Source organism: Peromyscus leucopus, chromosome 15 (genome assembly GCF_004664715.2).
Source record: "Peromyscus leucopus breed LL Stock chromosome 15, UCI_PerLeu_2.1, whole genome shotgun sequence".
Classification (NCBI taxonomy): Eukaryota; Metazoa; Chordata; class Mammalia; order Rodentia; family Cricetidae; genus Peromyscus; species Peromyscus leucopus.
This window is the reverse complement of record NC_051076.1, coordinates 71,188,304-71,215,557: the sequence shown is the minus strand read 5'-3', so window position 1 is coordinate 71,215,557 and position 27,254 is coordinate 71,188,304.

Genomic DNA, 27,254 nt, shown 5'->3' with positions numbered 1-27,254 from the left:
GCTGATTGGCCATTAGCCAGGCAGGAAGTATAGGCAGGATAAGCAGACAAGGAAAATTCTGGGAAGAGGAAGGCTGAGTCAGGAGACCAGCCTGCTGTCCAAGGAGCAACATGTAATGGTACACAGGAAAAGCCACAAAATACGAGGTGAGATTAACAGAAATGGGCTGAGTTGAAGTGTAAGAGCTAGTCAGTAGTAAGCCTGAGCTAATGACTGAGTAGTTTTAATTAATATAAGCCTCTGTGTGTTTACTTGGGTCTGAGCAGCTGTGTACCAAGCAGGACACAGAAAAACTTTCAGCTACAATCTTTATTAATATCTTCTCTTCTGCCTCTCTTGTACTCAAACTCATCTTTGAACCTTTTACTATCTTCAGTTTCTCTACCCCCCCCCCCCGATTATCAGAAGTAGCTCTTCCTGTCTGCCCTTGTACATCAGCTTTGACAGGGCTACTATATTGCTCTTAAAAGGCGTCTTAGGTCTGGAGTCCAACCCTTGAACTCATATCTCAGAACTAAGGTACAAACCTCTCCTAGAGTCTTCCTTATTCTTTCTTGACATTCCACCACTTTCTCTTCCTTCCTTCCTTCCTTCCTTCCTTCCTTCCTTCCTTCCTTCCTTCCTTCCTTCCTTCTTTCCTTCCTTCCTTTCTCCTTTCCTTCCTTCCTTCCTTCCTTCCTTCCTTCCTTCCTTCCTTTCATCCATACTTCCTCCCTTCTTACTTTCCCTCCTTCTTTTCTCCTCTTTTGTTTTCTTTTATTTTGTGGCAGGATCATGTACTTCACGTTGGTCTCAACTTGTTTACACAACCAATATCCTTTTTTCTTTTGTATTTTTTTTGTATTTATTTATTCTGCATATGAGAATTTTGCTTGGATGTATTTCTCTGAAACATATATGTACCTGGTCCCTGGTCCCTTAGAAGGCAGAATGAAGTATTTGGATCCCCTACTACTGAAGTTTTAGTAGGTTGGGAGCCACCATGTGGTTCCAGGAATGGAACCCCAGCCCTCTGAATAAGCAGCCAGTGCTCTCATCTGCTGAGCCAACTATCCAGACCCCAACTTATTCCACTTCCTCAGTACTGGGACTAAAAATTTCTACTACCATGCCTGAATGACATGGTCATGAGGATGCAGCTCAGGGCTTTGTGCATGCTAGCCACATACTCTATAGCCTATACTCAGAGTCCATGCTTCCATCATTTTCTAAGGCCATGCTTAACATGGACAGTCGGGAGAGCCAGTTGGATGTCCCCAGATGATACATTTCAGAGATTTCTATTGTTAATTGTCATCTATTGCAGACTGCAGTAGATACTGTGCATTTGCTAAACCCTGCCTCCTGGCTTGCCATTTCTATAAGGCAGCTCTGAAATGTGGCTGACAGTCTTGAACAGGGTTTTTGATTCTTGGAGATCAAGTTTTCTAATCTTCCTGGAAAAAGCTCTGCTTCCAATGAAGCATTCTCGGCTATATCCTGTCTTGTAGTAAATTTGTGGTGAATCCTCAATGTTAGTGAGGATAAGATGCAATTATTAGTCAAAACATTAATCTTCAGCAATCAATACATGAAAAGGGCTTTGTTCCCCTTTATCTTTAGTCCAACAGTCATCACCAACTTTCCTGATACTTTTCTATTTTGAACATTATCTAGTGAAGTAAAAGTTGTTTTTTCAAGTACATATCTTAATGACACATATCTTACACACACATTAGCAGTGGGATACTTCAAAATTCCATGCTTGTCAATAGACAGATCATTCAGACAGACACTAAACAGAGAAATAAGGTAATTAATAGGTACTATGACTCAAATAGACCTAATAAATATCTAAAGAACATTTCATCTAAACACAAAGTAATATGCCTTCTTCTCATGGGACCTTCTACAAAATTGACCATGCACTCAGTCACAAACCAAATCTCAACAGATACAAAGAAATTTAAATAACCCCTGTATCCTATCATACCACATGGATTAAAGTTGGATTTCAACAACAGAAAAAACATAAAGTCTACAAACTCATGGAAACTGAACAACTCTCTACTGAATTATCAGTGTGTCAAGGTAGAAAAAAAAACCTGAAGACTTCCTAAAATTCTATGAATCAAAAACCTCAACATAAATCCAGTTACACTGAACCTGATAGAAAAGAAAGTGTGGAGTAGTCTTGATTGCATTGGCACAGGAGACCACTTCTGAATAGAACACCAGTTGTGCAGACACTAAGATTAACAATAACAAATGAGATCTCATGAAACTGAAAAGTTTCTGTAAGGCAAAGGTCAAAAAACAAATGACAGTACACAGGAGGGGAAAAGATGTTCTCCACACCCACATCTGTCAGAGGGCTAATATCCACAATATATAAAGAACTCAAGAAACTAGAAATTTAAAAAATAACGAATTTTAAAAAGTGGTGATTTCACTGCAAGCTTTACAGCAGGCAGGGGAAAAATGATCCATGAGGAGGCAAGATGAAACTTGGCTCAGCCAGAATTTATTATAACCAGTGATGGACCAGGACTTCTAGAGCACATTGTTTTAGCCATATTTAAGCACAGCACAATTTTTGAAAAAAGTATTCATATAACAATTAACTTAGTACCAAGTGCACAACAATTTAATTTAATACATGTTTACATTGAGATTCCTTACAAATTGCATCTGGATTCTTTCACAAGAATGAGTACTGTTGATTCAGAGATAGTGCCCAGGGAGTTTGAGGTAAACATAATGCATTATGATTGGCCAGGCCCTAAGAAGTCACCTAGGTTGTTGTAAAGCACAAGTGACCTCACTCGTAAGAGTGAGTTTTATGGTCTAAAAGCAACGCTCAAGATTTACAGTAAAAGATCTTAGATAAGCAAAGGATCACCAGGTTGCAAAACAACATCATTCCCAGCATTCCAGGAAGAGCATCTTCACACCTCTTCCACTGAAGAGGTAAGATGTCTATTTAACCTTCCTGGCTTCTCCAGTGCTTATGTCCTCATGTGCACAAGGTTTTTTGCTCTCTACAAAAAAAAAAAAAAAAAAAAAAAAAAAAAAAAAAACCCAGTACACATCCAAACAGAGAATTCTCAACAGACAAACCTCAAATGGCCAAAAATAAGTCAAGGAATTGTTCAACATCCTTAGTCATCAAAAGATGACTAAGTAAATCAAAAGGAGACTGAGATTCCATCTTATACCTGTCAAAATGTCTAAGATTAAAAACACAAGTGATAGATCATGCTGGTGAGGATGTGGAAAGGGGACACTTATTCACTATTGGTGGGAGTGCAAACTTATACAGCCACTTTGGTAGTCAGTGTGGTGGTTTCTTAGAAATTTGGGGATCAAACTACCTCAAGATCCTGCTATAGCACTCCTGGGAATATACCCAAATGATGGTCCACCACACCACAAGGACACCTGCACAATTATGTTCATAGCAGCTTCATTAGTAATAGACAGAAACTGGAAACACTCTAGATGTCCCTGAATCAAAGGATAAAGAGAATGTGATACATTTACACAATGGAGTATTACTCAGTTGTTATAAACAATGACACCAGGAAATTTACTTACAAATGGATGTAACTAGAAAAGATTATGCTGAGTGAGGTAACCTAGACACAAAAAGATAAACATGGTATACATACACTCATAAGTGACTATTAGCTTCAAATAATGTAAAGGAGAACCATGTAACAACCCAAAGTCCCAAAGAAGCTAAGTGTAACAGGAATCTTAAAAGTTCTTATTAATAAAATCAAACCTGTGGCCAGTTATTGGGGTGAACTGGAAGATCAGAGAACCAGAACAAGCCACAGCTAACCTCACCCTGCCAACTTCTCAGCTGGTCTTGTTTCCTCAGACTGGAAGCTTCTGTGTCCTCATCCCAATGGCTCTCAGCTGAACTGCTGCTCGAAAGCCTGAAAGCTTAACTAGCCAAAATGCTCCTAGTTTCTAGTCCTCACACCTTATATACCTTTCTGCTTTCTACCACCACTCCCTGGGATTAAAGGCTTGCTTTCTGGGATTAAAGGTGTGATAAGTCACCATGCCTGTCTGTATCCTTGAACACATGGATTTCTGCCTCTGAAATGCTAGGATTAAAGGCATGTGCTACCACTGCCTATCCTTTATGTTTAATATTGTGACTACTCTGCCTCTGACCCCAGATAAGTTTATTAGCATGCACAACATTTAGGGGAATACAATACCACAGCTAAGTAGCAAGGAGGGCTCTATGGGGGTGGAGAATGCACGAATCTCACTGTGAAGGGCAAATAGCATGCCCATTGCTAGTGGAAGAGGAAAACAGCCTGAAACAGGGAATGGGGATGGGAATGGGAGTGGATCAGGTTGGGGGAAGAATGCAGGGAGAAACAACTAGAATCTGAAGGCATCTCTGAGATGAGCTAGAAACCTAGAACAATGGAAACTCCAAGGAATCTATGAGGCTGACCCTAGATAAAATTCCTAGCAATAGGGGATATGGAATCTTAATTATACCTCAGGGATTTAGGATAGAACTAAACACAAATGGCAAAAAAGTCAATGAAATGATTCCTAGTAATATTCTGCTATCCTCATAGATTCATATCTATCCCAACTGTCATCAGAGAGACTTCACCCAGCAACTGATAGAAACAGTTACAGAAATCCACAAACATCAGGTGGATCTAGGGGAACCCTTTGGAAAAGGGAGAGAAAGGATTGTGGAACCCAGTGGTGTCAGGGACAACACAAGAAAATGCACAGAATCAAGTAACATGGGCTCTTAGGAGCTCACAGAAATTGAAAGGAAAACCAGGGAGCCTGTGTGAGACTGAATTACGCTCTTTTGCAAATATGTTACAGTTGTGTATGTGTAGCTTGGTCTTCGTGTGAGACTACTAACCTTGAGAGCAGGAGCTGTCTCTGACTGTCTTGACTGCTTTTGGGACCCATTCTTCCTGTGGGACTGACAAAAGGATATTTCCAGTCTCATTGCATCTTGATAAATGACGGCTGGCTGATATCCATGGGAGGACCGCCTGTATCTGAAGAGAAACAGGGGAGGAAGAGTAGATGTGGGAGGAGATGGAAAGGAGTGGGGGAGGAACTGGAAAGAAGGGAGAAAGGGGAAACTTGAATTGGGAAAAAATAACATCAAAAAATAAGTAAAAAAACATATAAACAAAAAGAATGAGTAATACAATACACCACAAATTCCAAATTAATAAAAGCTGATAAACATTGCAACATCCAAGTAAAACAACATTTGCAAATAGCTGTTTAAAAAAAAAACTCATATTTTTTTCCATCAAAAAATTAGGAAATAAAGCATCAATCCCTAGCTATGACATTATAAGTAATTAAAATTTTGGTGAAAAAAATGCCCTAGGAAATAATTGGAATTGATAAATTTGCAGGTGAGTCTGTGTACATATGCAGTTAGAAAACATTATCTAACACATATGTATGTAGATCATACATATTTTTATACTATACATGTTCTAGAGTGCATACATACATTTACAAACATATATCTAAATATAGAGAATTGTTTTTGAACTATTTTCTTCAATGTGAATAAGGCTTTTGAAGTTTTTGTGTAAGGACCAGTTTTATAAAGTATTTTTTTTTACCACTTCTTTGTAAGTTTGTCTGGATTTTAAATTTATTAGCAAAGTTGCACAAATTACTGTTTTCTAGCATATAATTTCCTTTGATCCTTAATAGTTTGTTGGTGTTTGCTTCTTTTCTTCTTGATTATTGATAATAGTGGTGTATCTTACTGTTTCCTATGTGTATAACTGGGGATTGAATCCAGGACTTCCCTTGCTGGATACCCGTTCTATCACAGAGGTGCATTCTTAGTACATATTCACTTCAGAATGGTGTTTACCTTCTTTCGTGAACTGGATGTATTTATGCATCTGTTTCACACTGACACTTGCATCCATATTTCAACAACCTTTGCTCTAAATTCACAGGACCTGTGTCATTATTTTTTAATATCAGTGTTTCACACCCAAGGTCTCATTATTTTTGGCACACCTGCCATCTCAGCAGAGACAGTTTCCATTCTGCAACATAAATTGTATCTATATTTGCATTTTAATAATTTTCCAAATTATGAATTTTCAATGTTTTATTTTAATATGAGAAGTTTTAATAATATACTGCATTATCTCATTTGATGTCCTTTCAGAATAGCATCTTGTCTAGTTTACTGTCCTGTCTATTCAAAAACTGTCAAGTGCTCTTACTTTCTAGTAGCAAGAAATAGTTTTCTGATTGGCAATTTTCCCTCCAAGTTTGCAAGAGTTTTCTTTATTCCTTTTATTTTACAAGTGTTTGTGATTTGACTGACACATTCATTAAAATTGAATTTCAGACTTTTGTATATGTCCCCAGATTGTAATATTTGCCACACTTTAATATCTTACAGCTCTTCAGTGATTTTGGATTGTATGGGGCTTACATAGAGGGCCTGTTATCAGTACACCTGTGCGGACTGATTTGATATCTCCTGGAGTTCCTAAGTTTTGTGGAAAGGATGTTGACAATGTCTACTGCTGTGTGTCAGTCTTCCCTTCTTTGCCTCCAGTAATGCTTTGGCCTAAATAATGAAGGAGAAATCACTTTGTTTCTCTTTCCTTTGTTGTGTCAATTCCTTTTTAATCATTCATAAACTCTTCATTTTGTGAGTATTGCCTGCATAATACTTGATTATTACTTTCTAAGTAAGTCTGAAATGTTTTCATGCTCAGTAACTGGCTTGAGCCATTAAGATGTGTTCAAATAACAATGTCCTGACCTCCAGGTATTTTTCATATTTGTGTTTTCTAGTCTGTAAATGGAGATATATGTGTACACCAGTAAACACTGACAAAGGAGCACATGACACAAACATAAATACCTCTCTACACAAAAATCTACAGTTTGTTCTTTATTCCTTTTGGATTTTGGTCTTTACTCTTTAGTTCTGGTTTAAGGTAATTTTCTGTCTTTTTTGTGGTATTACTGATTAGCTCTGTACTAGGCAAATAATCTATCTCCAAGTCATGCTCTTGCTGAATTTATATCTCCCAAATATAAAAGATATATATATATATATATATATATATATATATAGTCATAATATCTCTACTGATTAACTTCATTTAATATATTCTATTCTCTCTTTTTTAATTGAAATATAATTCCTCAAATTATAAATACTTAAATGAGAAACACACACACACACACACACACACACACACATACACACACGCACGAATACCCCTTTCTCCTTTCTCTTAAAATATAAGTTCAGTTACTCTATTTCTATCCCAGTTAATGCTATAAGGCTTTTAGAAAAGTATTTTGCCTTCAAGTGGACATTAAGTTCTGAATACTTGGTCCTTCACATTTTTCTAACAGGTAATTTGTTTTAAATTAACCATCCTTTATACATGCAGATGGTAGGATGTCTAAGGAATTTTTCTTGTAGTTAAAAAGTAGCACTGAATAGATGTCTGGTGCTTTGTGAGTCATTTGCTCAGACTCTGCCTCTGTCCCCTCCACTGTAAATTACGGGCATCTACAATATTCATTAGCATTATCAAAATTATGTCAGTAGGCTGTTTTCTCATTTTATTTGTTTGTTTGTTTGTTTTTTGAGACAGGGTTTCTCTGTGTAGTTTTGTGTCTGTCCTAGATCTCGCTCTGTAGACCAGGCTGGCCTTGAACTCATAGAGATCTGCTTGGCTCTATCTCCTGAGTGCTGGGATTAAAGGCGTGTGCCACCGCCACTGACTTGTTTTTTATTTTAATGAATAAGTTTCAAAATAAATGTTCTATGTTGAACTACTAATCACTGAGTGAAGGAAGAGTGAATGTGTTTCTGCTTTGCCTATTTGTGTATGTTAATGTGGTGGAAAAAGACAACCGTTACATACTCTTCAGAAACACTGTCTACCTCCTTTGAGGAAGGATCTCCCTTTGGCCTGGAGATTACCAATTAGGATAGACTTGCTAGAAATGAGGCTGGGGATCTTCTTGAACCCATTTCACCAGCACGGCCACCATGACTAGCACATGGTTTTGGGCACTGAACTCATATCTTCATGTTTCAAAGGCAAGCCCACTACATCCTGAACTACTCTCCAAGCTTGAATGGCTGGATTGGTTTAAATTTCCCTAATGTACCTGTGTAGAGTGCTCACTGAACACCCATGAAAAGGGTTTCATATTCAGTATATCATTAAGTTCTGTGAATATGATTTTTTTATTCAGAGTACTGTGAAAACTTTGCTCAGACTAGTATTTCATAAATACATCTTTCAAGACAGAGTTCTAAGTCAGGCGATTTACAAGGGGGTGGATCATGTTTCTTGGGCCATTATCACCAATTTCATGGATACAGCAGTTATTTTGATTTGGTTTGGTTTGGTTTTTCAAGGCAGGGTTTGTCTATGTAACAACCCTGTCTGTCCTGTAACTTGCTTTATAGACCAGGCTGGTCTTGAAGAGATCTGCCTTTCTCTGCCTTCCAAGTGCTAGGATTAAAGGCACATCCCTCCATGCCCAGCTGATACAGTGTATTCTTATATGGCATATTTTCAACTGTCAACTTATATGGGTGCTGAGTAACTTTATGAAAAATATAATGTTTAAATATTGTTTATCTTCAAAATAAAAATATTATGATGGTCAAGATTTTAGAATCCAATTGAGAGAAATAGATTATAATAGCACTAAACAAAACAGAAAATTCAAAAAGGTACTGTGTCTTTAAACGTTAATGGATTCAGAAAGATGCAGTCAGTGAAATGTATGACCCATATAGGGGGTGTTTTATGGCCCATGGAGGCATGGATGGTCAAAAAGAAGTTAACACAATATTCATAATAGGTTAGAAATTCTCTATGCAGTATTCTGCCACCACAGGGCACTGCAGCCCCAGAAAACTCAAGCCACATGAAATCTAATTTCCTCTCTCACCAGGTGTAATCGAGTGTCCAATGGAGTAGCATACATTGGTGAAGCACTCAGAGAGTGTGACAAAAGCCCAGCAAGCTGATAGAGGAAACTTTCCTGTCAAAAGGTCAAAAGGACATTGGTTCCTCTAAACTTTCTCTCTCTCTCTCTCTCTCTCTCTCTCTCTCTCTCTCTCTCTCTCTCTCTCTCTCTCTGTGTGTGTGTGTGTGTGTGTGTGTGTGTGTGTGTGTGTGTGTGTGAGAGAGAGAGAGAGAGAGAGAGAGAGAGAGAGAGAGAGAGAGAGAGAGAGAGGCATGTGTGTATGTGTGTGCAGACTGTGTGTTTCCTTTGAGAACACAAGCGACATCTGAATGATATAAAGCTGTAGCTGGAGAGTTTCTCTCTGGGTCCCACCAAACCCCCATAGTCCCACAGCCCACTTATAAAATAATCACTTAGACACTTATATGATTTATAAGCTGGATGGCAATGGCAGGCTTCTTACTATCTGTTCTTACATCTTAAATTAACTCATTTCTATTATTCTATAAGTTTCCATGTGGCTTGTGGCTTACCAGTATCTTTCCTCATGGCAGCTGGCAGCATCTCTTTGCCTTAGCCTTCTACCTTCCAGAATTCTTCTCTCTCCTTATCCTGCTTACACTATACTTCCTGCCTGGCTACTGGCCAATCAGCATTTTATTTATCAATCAATCAGAGCAACATAAAGCTGTAAGACCAGGACTGGAAGCTGGGTAGTGGTGGTACACGCCTTTAATTCTAGCACTTGGGAGGCAGAGCCAGGTGGATCTCTGTGAGTTTGAGGCTGGTCTGGTCTACAGAGCAAGATCTAGGACAGGCACCAAAGCTACACAGAGAAATCCTGTCTTCAAAAGAAAAAAATAAAAAAAACCAAGGCTGGAAATATAGCTCAGTAAGTAAAGTACTTATCTTGCATGTCCAAGGATCTGAGTTCAATTCCCACAACTCATTTAAAAAACAAACACCTGCATGTGGAGATCCATGCTTAAATCTCAACACTGGGAAGAGGGAGATGCATGGATTTCTATGGCTTGTTGGCTAGACAGCTTAGATGAATTAGCAAGTTCCAGAATTAGAAACTCAGCCTCAATAAACATGGTAGATGTAACCTAGCTTGTCATCCAGCCCCAACATCCACACTCACCCACACATATGCAAATACCTGTGCACACATATGAGCAATGCACACTGGTGATTTCAGAGTAACTTCTGTATGAGATAAAGAACATGACCAGGGGAACTATATGCTGCTGCTCTTCACATATCTGTTAACTCTTCTCAGGAACCTCTCAGGACTGGGCTGTGAGTGGCTCAGTATGTTATAGCCTAAGTTTGATTCATATCTCCTTTATTTTGAAAGGAGAGAACATCCATCTGCAAGTTGTCTTTTCACACACACACACACACACACACACACACACACACACACACTGTGGCACTTGAGTAGTGGTACAGGCACAGAATAACAGCATAAATAAACAGCTATCACAAAGAAACTTTGAAAAAAGAATCTTTGGGTTGGAAATTCCATGAGAATTTAGACAATGTAGGCTGGTTAAAGATGTGGATTTTTGTGGCAAAATTATTTGTGGAACACAAAATAGAGCTATTAATTCTATTATTTATTTATTTACTTTTTATCTAGTTTTAAGATTGGAGAATTTTGTCAAGATTGTAAAAGTTTCTCTATGAAGAGCTTGAGGGAACTTATATAAAAATATATCATTTCAACAGGCTGCTCCATGAAATAATGTGTTCCACTCACATTTATAGAGCACTGATTGTGGACCATGAACCTGGAGCATTCAATATTTCATGATGATTCTCAAGGAATCCCAGTTAATGACAGGTATAAACACATAAGTAAGTGTAGTAATTACAGTCCCACATGAGAAGTAAAATTAGGCCATGGTGGTGCAAGAATAATTTAATAGACTATTGTGCACATTAGAGCAAGCATTTGGTAATTATTAAGTATACTGGAAGAAAAATAATAACAGTATTTTCTAATTTGTCAGATTGAAAAATGTGCTGATCCTAAGTTTCCTTTCACAGCAAATTGCGGCTTTATCGAAAAGACTCCTTGGCATTGCTCACTGTGTTATAAAATGCTTTGCCATTAAATAACCTTTAGTCAGCAACCCCCAGTAACTATTAGTTACCTAGGGGAGGGAATTGTATTTTGGAATTACATTTGAGACTTGACATTTATTATGCTTGTGCTGAGTGAAGAGGGACCTCTGAACATATTGAGAGAAATAATACATTGTATTGTATTTTTGCATTATTGATATTATCAACTACAAAGACACAAACCAAACTATTCCTCAGTCTCCATTGGTTAACTTATTTAGGAACACACTGTATCACTTGTTTATCCAACAATTCCTACTTGCACATCTGGTCTATCCTGAGCACTGTTTCACAGAGAAGAATTCAACACAAACTTGACATTTGAGGATCTAATAAAATGATCATGAAATCTGGGGTCTAAGTACAGCAATAATAGTTCATTTCAAAAACACACACAGGAACACATTTGGTCTGCAAGAGCAGAACTGAACTGCCTGGGCTCTGTTTGCAGGTTTATAGTGGAATAGTATCATGACAGTTCATGAAGGAAGACTTGACAGAAAAAAGTCTCGGGACAAGAAGCAGGTGTGAAATTTAGTGGCTGTTCTTTCCTATGCCAATTTTGTAGCCTCAAAAATAAAATAAATATAACAAAACAGAAAATGTCCATCAATTTCTAAAACTTTCCCAAAGGAATAGCCAGAATGGAGACATATCTGAAGGGGAGTATCTAAGTTGTTGTATGACTTGCCTCAGTAGGCAAGAACAAAGCAGTTTATTTCATCCAGAGCAGTGACTGCAGAGTAAATGAATGATTTCACCTAATTTTGTCTGGCTTAATGAACCAGTGAGTCTATTTGACTTACTTACATGACTATGGGTGAGGAGTTACAGAAATAAGTGGACAGTGAATATGACGAAAATACATTGTATGCACATTTAAAATTCTCAAAATAAGAAAAAATATTTTTAAAAGATGGCAATATTTCTTAAAATGTTGTGCCAATTTAACAGATTTCCTATATAAATTCTCATCTTTTTCCTTTGTAGGCATTAATGAAATGATCTCAAAACTAATTTGGAAATACAAATAATGTAGAATATTTAAAGCTGTCCAGAAAAGGAACACAGTTGGAAAATGCATACTTCATTTCAAGACAGTCAAAATGACACAATGACCAAAGCAATTTAGTACTGGTTTAATGGTGGATGAGTATGAAAATGGAATCTGATTGAACGTCAATTATAAATCCACAATGCACTTGTCACCTGTGGCTTTGTGCCAGACCCTCTGGGTCTCCTCTGAGCTCATCACCTCTGCAGTCTTGCTCAGTGTCATATACCAGGTCTGGCGGGAACTGAACTTCTACAAAGGTGACATGACAACCAATAGAAATTTGAAGTATCTTGGTCTTAATAATCTTTTAAACACATGTTACTTGTAGAGCTGAATATCCAGATTCAAATAAATTAATTTTAACCTCTTTTTTTACACCAAATATAGAAGATAATTAAGAATAGACTACAGAGAAAGAAAATTTAAAATCTGGGGCTGGTAAGATACCTCAGTGGGAATGCTGCTCACTACAAACCTTATGATCAGAGTTCAATCTCCAACAATCACACAGTGTGTAGAAAGAAAAATTTCCCAAAAATTTTCTGTGTTCCACATTCATGTTCATGTCTGCATATGTGAACACACACACAAAGACACATATAGATAAATAAATATAATAAACATTTTAAAATATGTAATAGCTAAAAATTATGGAGCTCTTTGAAGATAATGTAGAAATTCATATCTATGACATTGGGTTTAACAAATACAGAACAGGACAAAGTTTTTCAAACAACAGAAATAACTAGATGAGTTGGAAAACTCCTAAATCAAAAGGCTTGCTGCTACAAACTGTACATTGGAAATGGATGGAGATAAGCAGTGTAATGAAAACAATATTTAGAGGTCAGTGTCTGATAAGGCATTTATTTCCAGAATATAAAAAAAAAAACTCATATAAGTCAGCAATGAGGTAACTAAATGTAATTAAAAACAGGGGAAGGATTTGAGTGGACATTTCTTCTACTGGAGTTTTTTGGACAGAAAAGCAGGAGAGACAAGTTTTTTTTTTTTTTTCTTCTAGGAACCAGTTTATTATGCTGCCACATGGGCTCACAGTGGAATAACATCCAAAAGCTGAAAAAGCTCTGAGTACATTGGGGTTGTGTCTTTTATACAATTTTAACTGTTACCCCCATAATTGGTAACAACTAATTTGGTTAGATTTTTTTTTTTAATACAGGATTGTAATATTAGAACAGTCTCAATGTGGAAGAAGGGTGTAGATGTAACCAACCATTTTATTAAATAAGAAACACAGAACCAATGTAAAAGAGAAAGCCAATAGGTCAGAGCTCAGAGCTAAAACCTTACCCTTCCTCCTGCGGTGGTCCTACTTCTCTGAAAGAGAGCTACTTCCTGTTTGTTTGTCTTCACATAATCTTTCTGTTCTGCCTTCTCATTGGTTGTAAACCCAAACACATGACTGCCTCATCACTGCCTGTAAGTACAGACCTCCAGGTCTTAAAGGCGTATGTCTCCAGTGCTGGTTGTATCCCTGAACACACAGAGACTTACCTACCTCTGCCTACCAAGTGCTGGAATCATAAGCATATGCCACCACCGCCCTGCTTTCCTATGGCTTGCTAATAGCTCTGACCCCTGGGCAACTTTATTTATTAACATACAATTAAAATCACATTTCAGTACAAATAAAATACCACCATAGAAAGGGTCATCAGGCAAACAGCAAAGTCACACATACACACAAGGGCACTGAGTAGATCAGATTCCTTCTCTGTTCTCTTGTCATCAGCCCCTAGAGACTCCAACCACATTTCAAAGAAGATATACAAATGTTATATATGCACTTGCAAAAATACTCATGATTGATTGTTGTTAGAGAATGCAAATTCAAACTACTTTGCTGCCCATGTGCCTACGCTGGAATGACTATGAAGGAAGACATCAGTTCACCTTGGTGACACAAAACTCTTACAGGGGAGCTTCTGAGAATAGAAAACATGAGTCAGTTTTGAACACATCTATGTGGTCCTTCAAAGTTCTAATTAACTTCTATATGTGACACCATAGCTCTAGTACCACATGTGTTTTCAATAGAAATAAAAATATACCTGGTGTGATGGATTGAATAGATGTGGCCCCATAGACTAAGGAAGTAGCACTTAGAAGGTGTGGCCTTGTTGGAGAAAGTATGTCTCAGTTCACTTCCTGCTGCCTACAGAACAAGATGTAGAACTCTTAGTCCCTTGTACAGTACCATGTTTGCCTGCACACCACAATGTTTCTCACCAGGAGTATGATGGACTAAACCTCTAAAACTAAGCAAGTCCCAATTAAATGTTTTCCTTTATTAGAGGTGACATGGTTGTGGTGTCTCTTCACAGCAATAGAAACCCACCCTAAGAAACATGGGCATACAGAACTGTACATACCACTTCTGGAGTGGTGATTCTGCCATGAAGAGGACTTGCTATACTAACAGACTACTTCAGTTTGGTTCCTATCACTCATGTATTTTTTATTTTTCGTTTTTTTGAGATAAGATTTCTTTGTGTAGTTTTGGAGCATGTCCTGTTTCTTGCTCTGTAGACCAGGCTGGCCTTGAACTCACAGAGCTCCACCTGGCTCTGCCTCCTGAGTGCTGGGATTAAAGGCGTGTGCCACCACCGCCCGGCTACCCATGGGTTTTCATAGGTATGCCATTCAGTGTATCCAGTAAATAGGAGCAAATATCAACGCAAGAAAGCAGTGATCCACGGCTAACAGAAATGAGGTCACAGTACATGCATGCATCAACATGAAAAAAACTTGAAAAATTAACTTTATTGAAGGGAACTGCTCAAGAAAGAACACATGTTGTATTACTTCCATTTATTTGAAGAAGACTGGACACATTTACAGAGGAGACAAATAGATAGGTGGTTAACTGTAGCAAGAAGACCAGAGGAGGGTGGAGAATGGACTATTATAAATAACAGTATTTTCCTTTTGATGTCACGGAAACAGTCTAAGCCAGCCCTTGACAATACTTGTGTATGTCTGTGGGCCTGCTCATAACTTTAAGTGACACAGTTAGTGCGAGTAGTTGGGTTGATTGTATTATAATTACAGGTCACAGATACTGTAGTGGTTTGAATGAGAATGGACCCCATAGGCCTATGAATACTTGGTCCCCATTTGGTGAACTGTTTGGAAAGGATTAGAAGGTGTGGTTTTGTTGAAGGATATGAATCACTGGGTCTGGCTTTGAGGATTTTCTCTCTTTCTGCTTCATGTTTAAATAGATCTAAGCTCTCAACACCAGGTCTTCCTGACTCTGGTCATCCTTCCCACCATGACAGTCATGTACTCTAATTCTCTGGAACTGTGATTCCCAACTTAAATACTTTCCTTATAAGTTGCCTTTGTCATGGTATTTTAGCAGAATAATAGAAAAGTAAGTAAGAGAGGTGTAAAGATATTTTGTAAAATAAATAAATAGATAAATTCAAAAGGAAAAATGATTGGGCTCATTGAGTAAATTGTTTGTGCTCATTTAATATTCAGTCTAGATGGCATCCACATGATGACCTCAGAAAGAAGGATAAGACTAGGAGGCCATGGTGTTTATGAGTGTTCACTGCTGCAGTAGATAATGATGCCGCAACACCATCAATCTCAGAGGATTACTAAGCTGTAGGGAGAATGACAGCATTTGTTCCTTCTGATAAAATCTCTACCTAAAGAAAAGATGGTGGGCATATCATCAGGATGTCTATCTACTGTCTTCTAAGATTATCAGCTCTCTAGAAGAAACACCATTTAATGATTCAATTTCTGTGTTTTGCCTGTTACAAGTGGCATTGGCCTAACTACAGAATAGTGAGGTCTTCACTGGTGTTCTTAAGATGAGCATAAGCATCATGAAATACATTCAATCTGCTGAGCCTGTCTTCAGCCATTAAGTTTCGAAAGTTCTGTTCAGTATTGTAGTAGTCATGTTCTTGTTGCTGTGACCAAATATCTGATAAGAGTAACTTAAAGAGGAGGGTTGATTTTGGTCCACATCATGTGTGGGGAGGGTTGAAGTTATGGCAAGAAGAGTGTGACACAACTTGGTCACATTTTATCAACAGTCAGGAAGCTAAGAGAGAAAATGCTGGCACTCAGCTTTCTTTCTACTTTTAAATCAGTCTAGAACCCCAGCCCAGGGAATGGTGCCAGCAATCTTTAAGGAAGGTCTTCTTACCTCAATGAACTTTATCTATATCATTCCTCATTGGCAGGCCAAGAGGCTTATCTTCCAGGTGACTCTAGAGTTCACTAAGTTGCCAGTTGAAATTAACTATCAGAAGAAGATATAAGTGACTTTTGGCTTGAAGTAAAGAACCTATTACCTATGCACAGTGTTGATCATATGTTTGTTCATTGGCTGACCTTCACAAACAAATTTATTACCTTCCAGGAGTCACATTTCACACTGAGATCAACTAGGCACAATGGAACAAATGTGAAATTCTAGTACTTTCAAATTGAAGCAGGGGGAGCATGTATGTGAAGCCAGCCTGGAATATGTAGTGAAAGCTTACATCAAAACAAACAAAAAGTGACTTTATTGAAAGCAATATGTCAAGTGATTATATCAAGTATAGTAATTAGAATGATTCACACAAAAAAATAACATAAACACTCAAAACGGAATCTAGTAAAAAAAAAATGCTACTTCCCACATCATTCTTATGCACTTTATTTGGAGGTCAACACCATTTCATCATGAAATTGTAGTCTGTTGTCATAGGTGGAATCATGCATTTTGTGTAGATGGAGGAGCCATGTCATCTTAAATAGAGAATTGATAGACATGAACATTAAGATATCTGGCTTGCCCACACCTGTCCTCAAATACATTTTAATGGGCAGGTGTCAAGTTTCTCAAAGAAGCTGAATTCAGAATTCATACATTAGTTGCTGCATCAACATTTCAATTTTTCTCCCATTAGCACTTTGCAAATCATCATCTGATTTGATGGTTCATGTTTGTTTTCCAACAGTGTTTGGTGAACACTGCAATTGTGTCTCCATTTATGGAAACTGGAAATGCTGGTACATCTTATTTCTTACAAGAAATGAGAACTCTGGGTGTCTTAATCAAATGCAGTTGAGATTGAAGAATCATCTTGGGGATGGAGCTATGGCTCAGAGGTAGAATACTGGTCCAGCATCTGCCAGACAGTAGATTGGGTTCCCAAAACCAAAAAGGAAAAAGAAAATCAGAGTGATATGAGAAATCCATTATTAATTGTTCAATCAGAAACAGTAAACTGTCCTCTAAAGAAAAAAAATTTAAGGTGCAATTATAGAACAATGGCCATGAATATTAAAAATTTCTGTTACTAAATATGATAGATTATTTTCAATTTTTATAGTTGCAATGATTATAGTAAGTGATAATGGCTCTTATTTCCTTAAAAATTTCCTATGTATGTGAAGCTCCACAGATCCTGTTCTAAATGGCTATTCTAAATGTATGGGAGTTCACTGAGTTGTATACATGTTGGGTCTGACTAATTTTAGTGTGTGATGTTTTTATTTGTTTGCAGTTTTTTAAAATAAAGTTTATAAAATTAAAATTAAAAAAATTATATGCATATACAATGGAATTATGATCATATCTCCCAACCCTCCTTTCTCCATTCCCATTTCCCTATACTGAATTTATCTCTATTTCTCCAAATTTCAACTTCATGTAGCCCTTTCTTTTTAAATAACCTATAATTTCCATTTACTGATAGGCAAGTGTATGTAGGTTTGTGATCATTCACTAGAGCATGGGCAACATACTTTTGACTAAATCCCCAAAGAAGTATAATTCTCCCTCCCCTAGTAACCATCATTCACCAATATTTCAAGTTTTCATGTACATACATATTATATAACAAATATGTTCTCCTTCATACCCACATATCCTCTTTATCAGACTCCTCCTTCATTTTTGCCTCATTTGTCCTACTGAACAGTGTTTTTTCCAGAGTGTAAATTATTTACTTGAGAAATTATATCTCCATTCATTTAATTTGTTAATTATTTCCTTTTAATTATTATTTTTCCCTTTTATTTTATTTTACAATACCATTCAGTTCTACATATCAGCCACAGATTCCCTTGTTCTCCCCCCTTTCCTTCCCCCCCAGCCTACCCCGATTCCCACCTCCTCCAGGGCAAAGCCTCCCCCAGGAATGAGATCAACCTGGTAGACTCATTCCAGGCAGGTCCAGTCCCCTCCTCCCAGACTGAGCCAAGCATCCCTGCAAAAGCCCCAGGTTTCAGACAGCCAGCTCATGCACTGAGCACAGGACCCGGTCCCACTGCCTGGATGCCTCCCAAACAGATCAAGCCAATCAACTGTCTCACCCATTCAGGGGCCTGATCCAGTTGGGGGCCCCTCAGCCTTTGGTTCATAGTTCATGTGTTTCCATCCGTTTGGCTATTTGTCCCTGTGCTTTATCCAACCTTGGTTTCAACAGTTCTCGCTCATATAAACCTTCCCCTTTCTCGCTAATTAGACTCCCAGAGTTCCACCCAGGGCCTAGCCGTGGATCTCTGCATCCAGATTCCTCAGTCATTGGATGGGGTTTCTAGCACGACTATTAGGGTGTTTGGCCATCTCATCACCAGAGTAGGTCAGTTCGGGCTGTCTCTCGACCATTGCCAGCAGTCTTTTGTGGGGGTATCTTTGTGGATTTCTGTGGGCCTCTCTAGCACTTTGTTTCTTCCTTTTCTCATGTGGTCTTCATTTACCATGGTCTCCTATTCCTTGTTCTCCCTCTCTGTTCTTGATCTAGCTGGGACCTCCCGCTCCCACAGGCTCTCTTTCCCTTGACCCTCGCCCTTCATTACTCCCACTCATGTCCAGGTTGTTCATGTAGAACTCAGCCATTTCTCTGTCATTGGGCAATCCCCATGTCTTTCTTGGAGTCCTGTTTTCCAGGTAGCCTCCCTGGTGATGTGAGTAGCAGTCCAGTCATCCTTGTTCCACCTCTAGTATCCTTCTATGAGTGAGTACATACCATATTTGTCTTTCTGAGTCTGGGTTACCTCACTCAGGACAATTTTTTCTAGATCCATCCATTTGCCTGCAAAACCCATGATGCCATTGTTTTTCTCTGCTGAGTAGTATTCCATTGTGTTTATGTGCCACAATTTATTTATCCATTCTTCAGTTGAAGGGCATCTAGGTTGTTTCCAGGTTTTGGCTATTACAAACAATGCTGATATGAACATAGCTGAGCAAGTGCTCTTGTGGTATTATTGAGCATTTCTTGGGTTTATGCCCAAGAATGGTATAGCTGTATCTTGGGGAAGATTGATTCCCAATTTTCTAAGAAAGTGCCATATTGATTTCCAAAGTGGCTGTACAAGCTTGCATTCCCACCAGCAGTGGAGGAGAGTTCCCCTAGTTCCACATCCTCTCCAGCATAAAGTGTCTTGTTTTTGATCTTAGCCATTCTGACAGGCATAAGGTGGTATCTCAGAGATACCCCCACAATAGACTGCTGACAATGGTCGAGAGACAGCTGGAACTGACCTACTCTGGTGATGGGATGGCCAAACACCCTAATAGTCGTGCCAGAAACCCCATCCAAGGACTGAGGAATCTGGATGCAGACATCCACGGCTAGGCCCTGGGTGGAGCACCGGGAGTCTAATTAGCCAGAAATAGGAGGGTTTATATGAGCGAGAACTGTTGAAACCAAGGTTGGATAAAGCACAGGGACAAATAGCCAAATGAATGGAAACACATGAACTATGAACCAAAGGCTGAGGGGCCCCCAACTGGATCAGACCCTTTGAATAGGTGAGACAGTTGATTGGCTTGATCTGTTTGGGAGGCATCCAGGCAGTGGGACTGGACCGGGTCCTGTGCTCAGTGCATGAGTTGGCTGTTTGAAACCTGGGGCTTATGCAGGGACGCCTGGCTCAGTCTGGGAGGAGGGGACTGGACCTGCCTGGACTTAGTCTACCAGGTTGATCTCAGTCCTCGGAGGAGGCTTTGCCCTGGAGGAAGTGAGAATGGGGGGTGGGCTGGGGGGAAGAGGAAGGGGGCAGGAGGGGAGAGAACAAGGAAATCTGTGGCTGATATGTAGAACTGAATGGTAATGTAAAAAAAAAAAAAAAAAAAAAGATCACATTCAATTGGGCTTTGCTTACAGTTTCAGGGGGTTAGTGCATTGTCATCATGGTGGAGAGCATGGTGTGGTATTTAGTCAGAATAGTGCTGGAGTAGTTGAGAGATATACATTCTGGTTATCGGGCAGTAGGAAGAGAGAGCAATATTGGGCCTGACTTTGGCTTTGGAAATTCCAATGCCCACCTCCAGTGACACACGTCCTCCAACAAAGCCACACCTACTTCAGCAAGGCCACACCTCCTAGTCTTTCTCAAGTAATGTGACTCCCTGTGAAGGGGACCCTGCAGGTGGTCAAGGCAAGCAGGGGTATGAACTGAAAAGAGACAATAACTTTCAGACACTCTTGGTTCAGAATGATTTCATCAACCCAGATCAAGACTTTGGGGAGTCTAATGCCTGATGGTTTATTCTCAACAAATTTCAGCACAGTATAATTTGGTAAAAAGTTAATCACTAGGGCACAAAAAAGTTTTACATTGAAACTTGATTCAGGGTACATGTCATTACATACAAGAAGATGAATTCTAGAGACAGCCTATCTGTCTTAGCTTAAGGGCTTAAGGAAGGGTCTATCCTGGTCTTGGTCACACAGATACTGTAGATGTCATTTGGACTATTAGCCAACTCTATTCCTGGTAGTGGGAGCTTGTGGGGCGGGGACCTCTGAGTATATGTGTATAATGTAAGGGTCATTTCAACTATTAGATATCTCTAGTCCTGGATGTGGGAGCTTGGGGAGCCCCTAGCTGTAATGGTCACTTAGATTACTAGCAACCTCCAGGCCTAGTTATAGGAGCTTGATATGTCTGGCCCAAAAGATAATGCAGATCACCAAGCTATTAATCACATCCAATTCCCTGCTTTCTGTATGGAAGAACAGGTTTTATATCTGTCTCTATTACTGTAGAATAATATTTTTGTACACTATGAAAATGTATTTCTCTCATTGGTTAATAAGTGCTGACAGGCGAATAGCTGAGCAGGACTTGCAGGCAAAAAAGATGGGTAAAACTGAGGGTAGATTCATGAAGAAACATGGAGAGAAGCAAGATGAATAAGCCATGCTGAAAAAAGTTACCAACATGTGGTAGAATGCAGATAAGAAATATAGGTTAATTTAAGTTAAAAGAACTAGTTAGTAACAATCTTAAGCTGTTCCCTGAACATTTATAATATTAAGTCTCTGTGCATTTATTGGGAAGCTGGCAGTCCTGACCAAAAAAAAAAAAAAAAAAAAAAAAAAAAAAAAAAAAAAAAAAAAAAAAAAAAAAAAAATCTGCTACATATGGCACCCACTATCAGGCAACATATATCCACATAGAACTTGAGAAAGCTTTAAACAAAAAAGGTTCTAAACACACAAAAACAGAGCCAAACATGGCTTCCTAGTCTCATATTCTCATCCTTGCTGCAGTTCAGAAAGGCGTCTCCTGGCAGATGCCTGCAGGATGGAGCCAGCCAACAGCCACCAAGCTCTAGCCACATACACTAAGCTGAGCTGCACTAGCAGCTAACATAGCAGTTTAATATTTGTCTCATGTAAACAAAGAGAAATGTAGGTGCTCAGTAAAGACAAATCCAGAGAGAAGAGATGTCTAAAAATGGTACAGTATGTTTAAAAATACACATAGGCTTGAGAAATAAATGAAAAGGTGTATATACAACCATAGATTAAAAAATATTTTTAGACACAACCAATCCCTGGGAACCCCTGCCAATTGCTGCCTCAGTTGCCAGCCAGCAGAGAAGACTCCTGTGGGCAGCCTCCCCTACCAAAACCCCACATTGAACCCTGCAATCTACAAGACCCATGCCCTACTCCAGACCTACCTACACCCCTGTGACCCCAGGGGCTTCCTGAGATACAGAATCTGCCAGCTTCCATTGGACCAAGAGTGGTTTTAGGAGAAACAGAATCCACCAGCTCTCATTGGACCAAGAGACGATTCCTGAGACATAGAATCTACCAGCTCCAATTAGACCAAGAGCTAATATTGGACCCAGTGTGGCCCCCTGAGACATAGACACAGCAAGCACAGATTGGACCAAGAGTACCTCACTCAGACACAGGCACCTCTTCCACCTATTGGAGGAACAGATGGGTAGAAGTCAGTACAAAAATAAATACAACATAAAGAGTAATATGACATCACCAGAACCTAGCAGTTCTACAACAGCAAGACCTGAACATCACAACATAGAAGAGGCAGGAGAAAACAGCCTTAAAAATAAATTTATGAGAATGATAGAGGCCTTTAAAAAGGAAAAGAAAAATTCTCTTAAAGAAATTGAGGAAAAGATAAACAAAAAATTGGAAGGAAATCAATAAGTTCCTTAAAGAAAGCCAAGAAAACCATGAAAAAGCAATTAAACATGTGAAGGAAACAGTTCAAGACCTGAAAAGGGAAATAGAAACAATGAAGACACAAACCAACGGAATGCTAGAAGTAGAAAATCTGAGTAAATGAATAGGAACTACAGATGCAAGTATAACCAACAGAATATAAAAGATGGAAGAGATAATCTCTGGCATAGAGTATACAATAGAGGAAATAGATTTGTCAGTCAAAGACAACACCAAAGCCAAAAAAGTCATAACACAAAATGTCCAGGAAATCTGAGACAGCATGAAAAGACCAAACCTAAGAATAACTGGGATACAAGAAGGAGAAGAACATTAACTCAAAGGCACAGAAAATATATTCAACAAAATCATGGAAGAAAACTTTCCCAATTTAAAGAAGGAAATACCTATGAAGATACAAGAAGCTTATAGAATACCAAATAGACTAGATCCCAAAAAAAGTTCCGTCACCACATAATAATTAAACCACTAAACATACAGAATAAAGAAAGAATATTAAGAGCAGCAAGAGACCATGGATGCCAGCCTACACTAATATACCCAGCAAAACTTTCAATCATCATAGACAGAGTAAACAAGACACTTCAAGAAAAAACCAGATTTAAATAAAACATATCCACAAATCCATCCCTACAGAAAGCACTAGAAGGAAAACTCCATCTTAAGAAAGTTAGATGTACCCACGAAAACACAGGCAATGAACAATTCCACAGTAGTAAACACCAAAAAAAAAAAAAAAAAAGAAAAAGAAAATACACACACACTACCACTAAAAGATAATAGAAACTAATAATCACTAGTCATTAATATCCCTTAATATCAACAGAATCAATTCACCTATAAAAAGACACAGGCTAACAGAATGGATATGAAAGCAGGATCCACCCTTCTGCTGTATACAAAAAAAACATACCTCAATTTCAAAGACAGAGGTGCCCAAATACAAGGGCACCCACGTATGTAAAATAAACATTACTAAAGCTTAAATCATACATCAAACCCTTCACACCAATAGTGGGAATCTTCAACACCCCACTCTCACCAATGGACAGGTCTGCCAGATTGAAACTTAACAGAGAAATAAGGGAACTGAAAGATGTTATGATTCAAATGGACTTAATAAATATCTACAGAACATTCCACCCTAACAAAAAAGAACATTCCTTCTTCTCAACATGCTACATAACCTTCTTTGAAATTGAACACATACTTGGTCATAAAGCAAATCTCAACAGATACAAAAAAAATGGAATAACCTCCTGTATTTTAGCAGAAAACTATGGCTTAAAGTTAGATTTCAACAACAACAATAGTTGCAGAAAGCCTATAGTCACATGGAAACTGAATAATGCTCAACTGATCAGCAATTGGTCAAGGAAGAAGTAGAGGAAGAAATTAAAGACTTCCCAGAATTTAATGAAAATTAATGTACTACATACCCAACCTTATGGGAAGCTATGAAAGCAGTGCTAAGAGGAAAATTCATAGCACTAAATGTCCACATAAAGAAGTTGGAGAAATCTCACACTAGCAACTTAACAGCACACCTGAAAGCTCTAGAACAAAAAGAAGCAAACTCACCCAAGAGGAATAGATGCCAGGAAATAATCAAATTGAGAGCTGATATCAATAAAATAGAAACAAAGAGATCAATACAAAGAATCAATGAATCACAGGGTTAGTTCTTTGAGAAAATCAACAAAATAGACAAGCCCTTATCCAAACTAACCAAAAGGCAGAGAGAGAATATTCAAATTTTGAAAAAAATCAGAAGTGAAAAGGGAGACATAACAACAGACAATGAGGAAATCCAGAGAATAATCACATCATACTTCAAAGACCTATACTCCACAAAATTGGAAACTCTAAAAGAAATGGACAATTGTCCAGATAGGTACCACATGCCAAGGTTAAATCAAAATCAAATAAGCAATTTAAATAGACCTATAACCCCTAAGGAAATAGAAATAGCCATTAAAAGTCTCCCAACCCCCCCCAAAAAAAATCCCAGGACCAGATGGTTTCAGTGCAGAATTCTACCAGATTTTGAAAGTAGAGCTAATACCAATACTCCAATACTCTCCAAATTGTTCCACACAATGGAAACAGAAGGGACATTACCAAACTCCTTTTATGAGGCTACAGTTACTCTTATACCCAAACCATACAAAGATGCAACAAAGAAAGACAATTACAGACCAATCACCCTCATGAACATTGTAACAAAACAACTCAATAAAATATTGGCAAACTGAATCCAAGAACACATCAAAAAAACTATCCATTATGACAAAGTAGGCTTCATCTCAGAGATGCAAGGATGGTTCAACATATGAAAATCTGTCAATGTAATATTCCATATGAACAAACTGAAAGAAAAAAAAAACACATGATCATCTTATTAGATGCTGAAAAAGCCTTTGCAAAATCCAATACCCCTTCATGATAAAGGTCGTGGAGAGAACAGAAATACAAGGAACATATCTAAACATAATAAAGGCAATTTACAGCAAGCCAACTGTAGATGTAACCAACTGTCTTATTAAATAAGAAACACAGAACCAATGTAAAAGAGAAAGCCAAGAGATTAGAGCTCAGAGCTAAAATCTCACCCTTCCTCCTGAGGTGGTCTTAGCTTCCCAAAAGAGAGCTATTTCCCTGTGTGTAAGTCGTTTCATAGTCATTCTGCCTTCTCATTGGTTGTAAACCCAAACACGTGACTGCCTCGTCACTGTCTGAATGTACAGCCCCCCAGGTCTTAAAGGCATATGTCTCCAATGCTGGCTGTATCCCTGAACACACAGAGATCTATGGGATTAAAGGTGTGCACCACCACCACCACACTCTGTCTATGGCTCTAATAGCTCTGACCCCCGAGCAACTTTATTTATTAACATACAATCAAAATCATATTTCAGTACAATTAGAATACCACCACATTTCCCCTTTTCTATTTTAATAAAAAGAAAAAAAGCAAAAGGTTATAACTAACAAAAGAAAAACTATATACAAAAGTACAGCAACTATATACAATATATACAAGTAATAAATACCTAAACAGGTATTTGACAAATCAGAGAAAATAATTCCATTATCTATCCTATTTTGGTAAATCCAAGATGTATCTAATGCAATTTCTATCCTAATTAATTTTCAACTATAACTAACTAATCTTCAACCATAACTAACTAATCTTCAACTCCCTCAGAGACCCAAGAAGGGAATAATATTAGCTAACAAAAATAAAAACAGGAAGTGCATGCAAGCAACTTCCAAAAAATTTGTGAGTTGACAGAAACAGGCAGCTGCCCGGGCAGTCACCTGAGGTTTCTCCGCAGTGTTGGGGCATCATCTTCAGCCTGTAAAAGATTCTTTTGGGCCTTGCATAACCTTTGTAAATGACTCAGATTTTTTTCCTGGTTCCTCAACTCTGTCCCATGCATTCAAGGCTGCCGTTCAACATAAAATTTAAAATATCTGATATGTTGTGACTTACCAAATCTGTGTAGAAAAGTAGAAATCCGAGGGGATTTTCAAAACAGCCACCTAGTGTCCGAGGTGTAAATCCAGAGAGAGAAAGAGAGAGAGAGAGAGAGAGAGAGAGAGAGAGAGAGAGAGAGAGAGAGAGGAGAGAGAGAGAACGCACAAGAAAGCATAGCTGGCTAAAGCTTAAATCCAGCCACGTGTTCCCTCTTGAGCCGAGTCAAGGCTTGGCTCTGGCTTCCTCAAGCTCTGAACACATGTGTTGGCTTTACAGGCGGGGCCCTGTTTGGCAGGGCAGGTCTGAGTTGTTTGTAGCACCAGCTTTAAGCAAGCAGGCTTTAAGCAAGCAGCTCACAGTTAGTCTGGCCTGAGGCCAAGCATACCTAGACCGGGGCTAGGAAACCAACTGCTCGGACTAGGGGGCCGCCCGGCCTGCCGCCTTTGCGGGAAAGCGGACCTGCCGCCAAGCCAAGTGGTTTTTAATGGATTCTTGTCACTTTGCGCGCCAGATGTAGATGTAACCAACCGTCTTATTAAATAAGAAACACAGAACCAATGTAAAAAAGAAAGCCAAGAGATTAGAGCTCAGAGCTAAAATCTCACCCTTCCTCCTGAGGTGGTCTTAGCTTCCCAAAAGAGAGCTATTTCCCTGTGTGTAAGTCGTTTCATAGTCATTCTGCCTTCTCATTGGTTGTAAACCCAAACACGTGACTGCCTCATCACTGTCTGAATGTACAGCCCCCTAGGTCTTAAAGGCATATATCTCCAATGCTGGCTGTATCCCTGAACACTCAGAGATCTATGGGATTAAAGGTGTGCACCACCACCGCCACACTCTGTCTATGGCTCTAATAGCTCTGACCCCCGAGCAACTTTATTTATTAACATACAATCAAAATCACATTTCAGTACAATTAGAATACCACCACAGCCAACAGCCAATATCAAATTAAATTGAGAGAAACTCAAAGCAATTCCATTAAAATCAGGAACAAGACAAGGCTTTGCACTCTCCCCATATTTGTTCAATACAGTACTAGAAGTCCTAGCTAGAGCAACAAGACAACCAAAGGAGATACAAATTGGAAAGGAAAATCACA